We start from the raw sequence: 12,272 nt of genomic DNA, 5'->3' as shown, positions 1-12,272 counted from the left end.
GACTCTGTAAAGATATTTGTATTACAATTTCCACAGTATATATAAGAATTGATACAAGTTAGTAAAACACAAACAAGCCACCAGGAAAATAAGCCAAGAATGTGAGCATTAGAGGACACCTGAATAGCCAATAAGCACAGAAAGAAGCTCTATCTCACCAAAATAAGGCAAACTGTAAAGGCATGTTTTTCCCTTGACAATTATTAAGTAATCTGTAGTGTGGTACTTTGAGATTATGTGGCTGTCCTGTTTCCAAAACCTTTCATCTGGTGGTCTTAGCATTCACTATGATCTTTTTCTGAATCAGTTTTGAGATAGTGGTTTTTATAATTTTATCTTTGCTTCTGTATTTATTAGCTGGCATTCTTCTGTAAAGATGAACTTTATTTTTCCTCATTTAAGAAAAATATCACTAGAACTTGAGGATGCAGTTACTATTAATGCGTGCTATTTTTGCACATATACATACATTTTTGCATGGCTAGATTAATATGTATGTGTGCAATTTTAGTTCATAAATTCACTCTAACTCTCCAGTTCACATCCAGCACCACCAGGTTCTTTTTCACCTTCTCTACATATCTCTGCGAGTGTAAGTATTTATGTTTCCCTTATCCAACAATAAGAACTCTGGTTCCTGACATCATCATCGTATTTGCTCAGTAGCTTTGTCCTTCCAACATGCAAAATACTTTTAAAATAACTACATTAATACCATACTTTACACCTACTAGATTGGCAACATTGAAAATACATGACATACCAAAAATGTTAGGAACATTTTATATACCAAACCCTAATAAACTGCTGGGGAGGAGTATAAATTGTTGTTAACTCCTTGGAAGAACAATTAGGCAATATCCGGTAAAGTTGCAAATGCCCTCCAACCAAATCGTTCCATTTCTTTTTTTTTTTTTTTTAATTTTTATTTATTTATGATAGTCACAGAGAGAGAGAGGGGGGCAGAGACACAGGCAGAGGGAGAAGCAGGCTCCATGCACCGGGAGCCCGATGTGGTATTCGATCCCGGGTCTCCAGGATCGCGCCCTGGGCCAAAGGCAGGCGCCAAACCGCTGCGCCACCCAGGGATCCCCAAATCGTTCCATTTCTAAAAGTATCTTCTTACCCATGGGTATAAGGATACATGTACAAGATATTTATTGAATCAGTTTATGGAATGCTAAATATTGGAAACAACCAAAATACTTATCAGTAGGAAAATGACTAATACTTAAACTATCTTAAGATACCATTTAGAAGTTAACATGAATGGATAGATTTATATGTTTTAACATGACCAGATTTTGAAAACATAAAATTATTTTTTAAATGCATAGCACATACATACAAATAATATTAGGTATTTATGAATATATATATATATATAATCAAATATATAAACATAGATTGGAAGAAAACATATTACACTTGTAATACTGATTTTATCTAGAAGAATGGGTAAAAAATGTAATAGCAACTTCAATAGAAATATTTTATTTTAAAAAAGAAGAAGAATTACAGTATTTGTAAATTTTGAATGGTGAGTATGTCTCTGTATAATTACAAATGCTGTCACAGGCCATATATAACCTAAGAAATTATACATTAGGAAAGTTTATAGTCATCCAGACTGTTTTTTTCTTCTAGCCCTTTTGGTACAATATGGTGTGAGAGAGAGAGTTTAATGGTGTTTTGTTTTGTTTTGTTTTGTTTTTGTTTTGTTTCGTTTTTTTGTTTTTTTGTTTTTTTTTTTTTGAGTATAGTTGACACACAATGTTGTTAGTTTGGATATATAAGACAGTGATTTGAAAAGTTTATGCATTATACTGTGTTCTCCACAATGTAGCTATTATCTGTCCCCATGTATTTCTATTAGTGTCACTGACTATATATGCTTTATGCTGTACCTTTTATTCTTGTGACTTATTCCATATAGGGGAGTTTAATTTTAATTTTTGAAAAAAATTGATCAGATATTATAGGAATACAATTAAGGTCTGCAAAGTTTAGTTCCATAAGAAGAAACCATGTTTTTATGTGTAATATTACTAAATTTTTTATGTCTCTTATTTTGAGAGCTGGTACCTTTTAGAGGGACGGTTACTAGAATGGCATTCTGTCAAATATTGCTAAAAAAAAAATAGATGGACTACTATTAAGACTTTTTTCCTTTGTTTAAAAAACTACTTTCCTTTTGGTAGTGTTTATATATTTTGGTCTATAAAAAAAATCAATAGCTGTTTTTAAAATATGTAACTAAAACTACGATTTGTAGCTGCTCGTTCTCTAAAAGTTCTTAACTGTTGAATTAGGTTTAAGGGTTCATTTTTAAGATGAGTATTAAGAATTTGAAATGCATCTTCCTACAAATATATATATTTATTGTTTTTAAGTGTGTCTGAAGAAAAATATATATCTTTGTACAAAGTTTTAAAAAAATCACCCAATCATCTTTACCAAATCTTTCTTTGCCGAGTGAGGTGTTTTTCTTTCACAGTTTAGTGTTATTTCACATAGACTTTTCAATGCATATCTTTTTTTTTTACCAGAAAATATTTATTTTTTCATTTTTATTGAGGTAAAATGGTATATAACATATTAGTTTCAAGTGAACAGCATAATAGTTCAATATTGTATACATTACAAAGTGATTACCACAGTAAGTCTTGTTACCCATGGTCACCATTCAGTTAACCCCCTTCACCTATTTTAGCCATGCACCCTCTCCTTCCCTTCTTTTTTTTTTTTTAAGATTTTATTTATTTATTCATAGACACACAGAGAGAGAGAGAGGCAGAGACACAGGCAGAGGGAGAAGCAGGCTCCATGCATGGAGCCCGATGTGGGACTCGATTCCGGGTCTCCAGGATCACACCCCAGGCTGCAGGCGGCACCAAACTGCTGTGCCACCGGGGCTGCCCTCCCTTCCCCTTCTGACAACCACCAGTGTGTTCTTTGTATCTATGAGCTTGGTTTATTTTAGTTTAATTTGTATTTTTATAGACTCCACATTTAAGTAAAATCATACGATATTTGTCTTTCTCTGCCCAAATTATTTCACTTAGCATAATACCCTCAAGGTCCATTCATGTTGCAAATGGCAAGAGTTCCTTTTTGTTATAGCTGAGTAGTAGTAAACTGTGTATACACACACACCCCATTTTCTTTATACATCCATTCATCAGTGGATATTTGGGTTGCTTCTATATCTTGGCTATTAGCTATGGTAAATAATGTTGCAAGGAATATACGGGGAGGGGAGGGGCATATATCTTCTCAAATTAGTGGTTTTGTTTCCTTGGATAAATACCTAAAAGTGGAATAGTTGAATCATATTGTAGTTCTATCTTTAATTTTTTGAGGATCCTCCATACGTTTTCCATAGTTGCTCCACGAATTTACATTCCTACCAACAGTACACATCATTCCCTTTTTGCATATCCTCACCAACACTTATTGTTTCTTATCTTTCTGATAATAGCCATTCTAACTGGTGTGAGGTGATATCTCATAGTGATTTCAATTGGTATTTCCCTGATAATTAGTGATATGGAACATATTGTTATTTGCCTCCTGGCCATCTATATGTCTTCTTTTTTTTTTTTTCCATCTGTATGTCTTCTTTGGAAACATGTCTCTCTAAATTTCCTGCCCATTTTTTAATTAAATTGTTCGCTTTTCTGCTATTGGTTGAGTTCTTTATATATTTTTGATATTAACCCCTTATCAGGTATATGATTTACAAATATATTCTCCTATTCAGTAGATTGCCTTTTCATTTTGTTGATGGTTTCCTTCAATGTGGAAAAGCTTTTAAGTTTAGTGTAGCACTGCTTATTTATTTTTGGGTTTTGTTGCCTTTGCTTTGGAGTCAGATCCAAAAATTCAAGTCCATTCCATGACCAGTGTCAAGGAGCTTAGTGCTTATGTTTTCTTACAGTTTTATGGTTTTAGGTTTTACATGCAAATCTTTAATCAATTTTGAGTCAATTTGTATATGGTGTAAAATAGTAGTCTAGTTTCATTCTTTCATATGTGGTTATACAGTTCTCCTAACACCATTTTTTGAAGATACTGTTCTCTCCCCATAGCATGTGCTCAGTTTCTTTGTCAAAAATTAGTTGACCATAGATGTGTGCATTTATTTATGTGCTCTCTATTCCATTGATCTATGTGTCTGTTTTTATGCCCATATCATACTGTCTTGATTACTATAGTTCTATACTATAGTCTGAAATTAAGGTACCTGATACCTCCACCTTTGTTCTTCTATCTCAAGATTGCTTTAATTATTTGAGGTCTTTTGTGATTCCATACAAATGTTAGGATTATTTATTCTGATTCTGTGAAAAATACCATTGGGACTTGATATGGATGCATTAGACCTCTAGACTACTTTGATTAATACAGACTTTTTTTTTAAAAGATTTTATTTATTTATTTATGAGAGACACAGAGAGAGAGGCAGAGACATAGGCAGAGGGAGAAGCAGGCTCCCTACAAGGAGCCTGATGCGGGACTCGATCCCGGATCCCAGGATCACACCCTGAGCTGAAGGCAGATACTCAACTGCTGAGTCACCAGGCATCCATCCCTAATATAGACTTTTTAACTCTATTAATCTTTCAGTCCATGAGCACAGAATATATTCCAATTTATTTGTGTCTTCTTCAGCTTCTTTTACCAGTGTCTTAAGAGTTTTCAAGTGTACAGGCCTTTCCTGTCCATGGACAAATGCATTTGTAAGTATTTTATTATACTTGATGCAATTGTAAAGGGGATTTTTTTCCTTATTTTCTCTTTCTGATTTTCTCTTTCTTATTTTCTCTTTTCTCTTTCATTAGTAATGGATAGAAATGCAATGTTTATGTATATTAATTTTGCATTTTACTACTTTAATGAATTCACTTTTTCTAACCATTTTTTAATGGACTCTGGGGTTTTTTATGTATAGTATGTCATCTACAAATAGTGACAATTTTATTTCTTCCTTTGTGATTTAGATGAGTTACTTATTTTTCTTGTCTGATGGCTGCAGCTGGAAATTATACTATGTTGAATAAAAGTGGTGAGAATGGGCATTCTTGTCTTGTTCCTACTCTGACAAGGAAGAACTTTCAGCTTTTCCCCCATTGCGATGTTATCTGTGGGTTTGCCATATATGGCCTTATTATATTGAGGTACTTTCCCTTTGTTGAGAGATTTTATCATAAATAAATATTAGATATTGTCAAATGCTTTTTTCTACATCAATTGAGATTATTTTAATCATTTGTTTTGTTAATGTAGTCTAGTGATTGATTTGTGGATGTTGAACCATTCCTACATCCCTGAAATAAATCCTACTTGATCATTGTGTATTAACCTTTTAGTGTATTATTGAAATCTGTTTGCTAATATTTTAATGAGGAATTTTTTGTCTGTTCTTGAAGGATATTGGCCTGTAATTTTCTTTTTCTGTGGTGTACTTATCTGGTTTTGGTATCAGGGTAATGCTGGCCTCATAAAATGAGTTTGGGAGCATCTTTTTCTCTTCAGTTTTTGGAACCTTGACAAGCATGTTCTTAATCTTCTTGAATGTTTGGTAGAATTTACCAGTGAAACCATCTCTTCCTAGACTTTGTTGAAATTTTGTAATTTCTGATTCAATCACTTCATTATTAGTCATTGGTCTATTCAGATTTGCTATTTCTTCATGATTCAGTCTTAGAAGATTGTATGTTTCTAGGAATTTATCCACTTCCTGTAGGCTGTACAATTTGTTGGCCTATAATTATTCATAGTAGTCTCTTATCATTTGTATTTCTCTGGTAATAGTTGTGACTTCTGTTTCATTTCTGATTTTATTTGAGCCCTTTCTCTTTTTCTTGAGTCTAACTAGAGCTTTGTCAATTTTATATACCTTTTCATTGGTATATACAGCTCTTTGTTTCATTGATCTTTTCTTTTTTTTTTTTTAAGTCTCTATTTCATTTATTTCACTCTGATCTTTATTATTTCCTTACTTCCTTTGGGCTTTGCTTATTCTTCTTTTTCTAGTTCCTGTAGATATCCCTTCAATTGTTTGAGATTTTTCTTTTTTTTTTTCTTTTTTCGGTAGGCCTGTATTGCTGTGACCTCTTAGCACCTCCTATGCTGTATTCTATAGATTTTGTTGAATTTATAAATATATTGCCATAGAGATATGTCATATTTCTGTTTTCATTGTCTCATGGTACTTCTTTATTTTCCCTTCATTTCTTTATTGGCCCTTGGTTGTTTAGTAGCATATTGTTTAATATCCACCCACTTGTGATTTTATCCAGTTTTCTTTTTATAATTTACTTCTAGTTTCATACCAATTTGGTTGGAAAAGATGTTTGGTATGAGTTCAGCGTTCTTAATTTATTTAGACCTGTCTTGTGTCCTAACATGTGATCTACCCTGGAGAGTATTCCATGTATACTTAAGAAGAATGTGTATTCTGCTGCTTTTGGATGGAATATTCTATATATATGTATAAATATTTTAAGACCATCTGATCTGTGGTGCCTGGATGGCTCAGTCTGTTAAGCATCCATCTCTTGATTTTGGCACAGGTCTTGATCTCGTGTTGGGATCTGTGCCGAGTGTGGAGCCTGTTCGAGATTTTCTCTCTTCCTCTCCCTCTCCCACCCCCCTCCCCCGCTTGCACTTTCTCCCATTGTGTCTCTCAAGAAAAAAAATAAAAAACAAAAAAATAAAAACCACATGATCTAGTGGCATTTAAGGCTAGCGTTCCTTTATTGATTTCCTGTCTAGATGATCTATCCAATTATATAAGTGTGGTATTAAAGTCTCCTCTATTATTGTATTGCTGTCAATTTCTTCCTTTAGGTTTATTAATTAGTAATGGTTTTATATATTTTAGCCCTCCTTTGTTGGGTGCATAAATATTCACAAATGTTATATCTTCTTGGAGGATTGACCCCTTTATCATTATGTAATACCTTTCTTTTTCTTTTATTACAATCTTTATTTTAAAGTTCATTTTGTCTGATATGAGTGTAGCTAGAGCAACATTCTTTTAGTTTCCATATCTATGGAATATATTTTTATTTTCCTTCACCTCCAGCTGTGTGTGTCCTTAGATCTGCAGTGAGTCTCTTATATGCAACGTATATATGGGTCTTGTTTTTTCATCCATTCAGCCACTCCGTGTCTTTTGGCTGAAGAATTTAGTCTATTTATTCATAGTAATTATAGTAATTATTGGTAATTACTATTATTGATAAGTATGTACTTACTGCCATTTTGTTCATTCTTTTCTGACTTTTAACATAGTTCCTCTCTTTTCCTTTCTTCTTTTGCTCCCTTCCCTTACAGTTTGATGACTTTCTTTAATGTTGTATTTAGATACCTTTCTCATTATCTTTTTTGTACCCACTATAGGTTCTTGCTTTGTGATTACCATGTGGGTTATATATAACAGCTAATATATATATGGCAGTCAATTTTAAGTTGATAGCAATTTAAGTTTGAATGCATTTTAAAAATTCTACATTTTTAATGTAGAATGTTTTGTTTTTTATATGTTTACATCTTTCTTTTTTGTGTATCCCACAACTAATTATCATAGTTAGAGTTGATTTTACTATTTTTGTCTTTAAACCTTCATGCTAGCTTTATAAGGGATTAATATAATAAGGGGTTACTATATATTTATCTTTCTAGTGAGATTTTTACTTCATATGTTTTTTTCATTACTAGTTAATGCCTTTTCTTTTCATCTTAAGGAATTCCCTTTAACTTTTTTTTATAAGACCTGTTTAGTGGTGATGAACTCCCCTAGCTTTTGCTTTTCTGAAAAATTCTTTATTTCTCCTTCAGTTCCGAATAATAGCCTTGTTGAATAGAGTATTCTTGGTTAGAAGTGTTTTCCTTTCTGGACTTTGAATATATTGTGCCACTCCTTTCTGGCCTGCAAAGCTTCAGCTGAGAAATTAGCTGATAGTCTGATGGGGGTTCCCTTGTATGTAACAAGTGTTCTCCTGCTGCTTTTTGTTTTTTAAGAGAGGGAGAGGGGAGGGACAGAGGAAGAGGGAGAGCAAGAATCTTAAGCAGGCTTCACTTGGGGCTCGATCTCAAAACCCTGACATCATGACTTGAGCCAAAATCAAGAGTTAGATACTTAACCAACTGAGCCTCCCAGGCTACCCCTCTTACTGCTTTTTAAGATTCTCCAACATTAATTTTTGACATTTTAATTATACTGTGTCTTGGTGTGTTTCTTTGGATTCCACTTACTTGGAACTCTCTGTGCTTCCTGGACATGGATTTTCTATTTTCTCTCTCACATTAGGGACATTTCCAGCTATTATTTCTTCAAGAAAGTTTTCTGCCCCTTTCCCTCTTCTTTTTATGGGACTCCTGTAATGCAAACATTATTCCCCTAGTGTTGTACCTTAGACTATAGTCATTTTTTTACAATTCTTTTTTATTATTGCTCCTCTGTTTGGGTGAGCTCCACTCCCCTGATTTAGGTTGCTATTTTGTTCCTCTGCATCATCTAGTCTGTTTTTGAGCCCCTTTCATGTATTTTCAGTTCAGTTATTTTTGTTTTCAGTTCACTTATTGTATTCTTCTTTCTGTGACTTCTGTTTGATACTTTCTTCTATTTTCCATCTCTTTTTTGAAATTATCTCTCTGCTCATCCATTCTTCTCCTAAGTTTGGCAAGCATCTTTACAACCATTACTTTGAACTTTCTATAGGTAAATTACTTATATCCATTTCATTAAGATTTTTTTTCTGGAGTTTTATCTTGTTCTTTCATTTGGCACATATTCCTCCATTTCCTCATTTTGGTTTTCTTTCTTTGTTTCTCTGTATATCAGGTGTAACAGCTTCCTCAGAGTCTTGGAGGACTTGCCTTTTGTAGATAATGAACTTAGTTGTTTAGTCTTGCCCTAGTGTTTGGCTTTCTCTTGTACCCTTGTGATTAAGCAGCCTGAATTATTCTTGATGGGTCCTACTTTTGATGGTGTGTTAAGCCCTGTCAGTGTTTGAAAGGGAAAGACCTTAGTCAGCACCTAATTTCAAGCTGAGTGAAAGCCAGACCCTCAGGCAGCTGATTTTTAAAGTTGCAAATATATATATATATATGGTCCTATGGGAATGCATTCATAACTGCTGCTGGCTTCCCAGCCAGGTGATTTGGAGGTGTACCCTGGTGGCAGCTGCACACTGGGGCTCCAGACAAGTGGATAAGCTCCTTACTGGGGGATGCCAGCAAGTTTTAGGGAGGCCAAGGGAGAGCAAAGCTGGTGTCTCTCAGCCTACATTCCCTGATAGTTCCTAGATAGATAGTTGCCTCTAGTTGTGTGGTGAACTGAGAGTCTGTTCCTCAGGCTAAAGCTCTAGGACATGTAACAAGCCCTCTTTCATAGGAGGCCTGGGATTTGTTTTAGTGCCCTTTTTGAGCTATCCCCTGGTATTAATCATCTGCAAAGAACCCTCTTTCTGATTGTTTTAGTCTCATGGGGCCCAGCAACACAGGCCACCCTGGCTACCAAAGCCAACTCTTCAAGGGATTTCCCCTATGTTGACTGCACATGCCTGCTGCACATTCAGCAGAGCTGTGGCAATCTTGTTGGCCATAGCACGGCCACAGGAGAGTATGTAGGCTGGACTAGCCCCCTGGTTACAGTAGCATAGCAGGAGCATTCAGGGCCAGGGCAAGTCCACTGGCTTCAGGAACCTGCTGAGGAGCCTGGGGCCAGGGCAGGCCTGCCAGCTTCAGCATGACCCTGGAGAATATTGGGGCAGGGCAAGCCCACTGGTGCTAGCAAAGCTGGGGGAGTGCAAAAGTGGTGTCTGGCAGCCTGGCAAGGTGGAGTAAGCACTCAAAAATGACACCCACAGTACTTCCTTCCCCAGAGAAAGTCCTACCAGCAGATGCTTGTCTCCAGCAGATGCTTAAAGAATAGCTAATGAATCCCCTTTGCATATGGTTCTGGCACTTTTCAAACTTTTTCTTTTGCCTTGGGTCCCAAAGATATGAGTGAATCTGCACAGGAGCCCTTTAAGAACAGATTTTTAATTACCTATAAGCTTTTGGGTCCCCTGGATATAAGCCCCATTGATTTTCAGAACCAGACTTTTTGGGAGTTTATCTCTACAGTGTAAATCCAGAGGGTTGGGGTATCTGATATGGGGCACCAGCACCTGTCTCCTCTGGGAGAAGCCCTGGACTACTGAGATCCCTCCCTTTGGCAAGGATAGAGTTTTTGGCAAAACCATATCTCTGCCTCTTCTACCCATCTCCATGTAGCTTTATATCTTTTGTTGTAGATAAGTTCTTCAGCCAGTCTTTCAGTCTTTTTGAGAGGGAATAAAACTATATGTAGCTGTATATTTGTTATACATAAGAAGAGGGAAGTTCAGGATGTTTCTACTCTACTATCTTGAACCACTCTGGCCTCACTACATGTTTTTATACACACATGGTTTTCTATAAATTGGAGTTCTATAATGTGGAGACCATTTGTTTTGATTTGGCCTCGCTTTGTTTGTATTCGGTTGGGTTTTGGCCAGGATGTGAAATGTGCTTTGAATGAGTTTAGGTGTGTATGCTACTTACCACTTTACCTTGATACCCTCCATTTTCATGCATTTTAAGAAATATTCAATTTGTTGAAAGGTCCTAAGGATATTTGGTGTGATGAACGTATTTTTCTTCTGAATGTTGCCAGAATTTCACCATTTCCTATGGGAATTTTTCTATTTATACAAACTTCTTCCTGATCCTTTTTAAAGTCTTTTTAAAAAAATTTCCTGCATTTAACATTTTTTAATATTTCCAGTTTTCTCAATTAATCTTTGCCAAAGTAACCAAATTTGCTCATTGTCATCAAAAGCTTGTTTGTCTAAAAAGTTTATAATAGTTCTAATTAGATTATTTTAATAGCTTGTGAATATTTCTGAGTGTCAGCATTTTAAGAAATGTTCATTTTCTACCTGTCTCACTGCCCTGTGGCTGCAGCTGGAGGTTTGAGCTGGGGCCAAGAAGAGGGACCTTCCATTGTGGGAAGAACAGATTGTGTATGTTAGCGCATGACTCATCCTGGCCCATCAGCTCTGGTGAATGGAGGACTGAGAGGCTCAAAGAGGAGAGGACCAAGGAGCAGAGAGTGAACTTGAAGGGCAAAGGAAGGATAAACTGAGGGCAAGAAAAGTCAGGAGGTCCCAACATCCCAAGCTCCCCAGTCTTCTTAACCCTGCCAATCCACCATGTTCATAATGCTGTGAACACTATAAAAGAGTTTCAGAAAACCAATAAATTTGATAAATTTGGCAAGTTGTTCTTCAGGGAATTGGGCTTCAGGTCAAGGTGGTTTTCTGTGGATGGATCTAGAGCCTAATAGTATGATTATGTGTTTGGGAAATGGAAAGTCCTGTGGTTAGGAGGAAGAGGAGGGGAAGAATAACAGTAATGTTCCTAGACAAAGTCTTTATATGACTTTTGGTATCTCTTGCCATCTCTCTTGCCTGGTATTCATTGCCTTTCAGAATGGCGTTATCTGTATCTCCCTCCTCTCTTAATCGGAATTCTTTTTCTGTCACATAATTCAGCTAACTATTGGGTTAAAAAAAAAAATACATGGTACCAGGGCTGGTGCTTTACCAGTATATTCAGATATAAATGTACTGGTTGTTTTAATCAATATTTTGGTAATGTTTAGTAAGTAGTCACTTTGTCAGTCCCCTCGTACTTCCTCACCCCACTAGTAGGGCCTTCTGGACATCCCTGTAACTTGGCATAGCGTGGAGCCTTTCTAGGACTCTGCTTCAGTGCAACACTGGTTAATGCTCCTGTTTTAGCTGTTGTGAAATACTTGAATACTCTGCGTGGAATTAATCCCCACAACTGAAAGAGTCCTAATTCTTTACCCATCTTACATATACTTACATTTTTTAAAGAAATTATTAATCCAAATGTAACTCAAATTGAAGTCCAACTCAATGAAAACATCCCACCACCATGAGGAAAGATAGCTCTGCACAGCCCAGTTGACTGTCCCTGAAGTAACCAGTACTGTCTGGGAATCCATCACCAGGGTCACTGCCTCAGGTGCAATCCTGTTTCTCAGGCTTCTTTTTTTTCCACTTCTGAATGTACATGACATCTAAGTAGTGTTTTGGTTCTGATTTTCCTACAGTGGCTTACATTGAGCAATAAAGTTGGTCATTTATAGGTGGAAGGAGAGAAAGATACAGAGTTTATTATTTTATATTGTCATTTCCAAGTGATTA

At 35.8% G+C, this 12,272-nt stretch overlaps 1 protein-coding gene across 3 annotated transcripts in view; it reads left to right on the top strand.

The window, feature by feature from the left end:
* Positions 1-12,272, top strand: part of ZRANB3 (zinc finger RANBP2-type containing 3) — a 306,312-nt gene that overhangs the window by 255,761 nt on the left and 38,279 nt on the right. The gene's annotated exons all lie outside the window — the stretch shown is intronic.

Source organism: Vulpes vulpes, chromosome 5 (genome assembly GCF_048418805.1).
Source record: "Vulpes vulpes isolate BD-2025 chromosome 5, VulVul3, whole genome shotgun sequence".
NCBI lineage: Eukaryota > Metazoa > Chordata > Mammalia > Carnivora > Canidae > Vulpes > Vulpes vulpes.
This window is presented reverse-complemented; position numbering and strand designations above follow the sequence as displayed.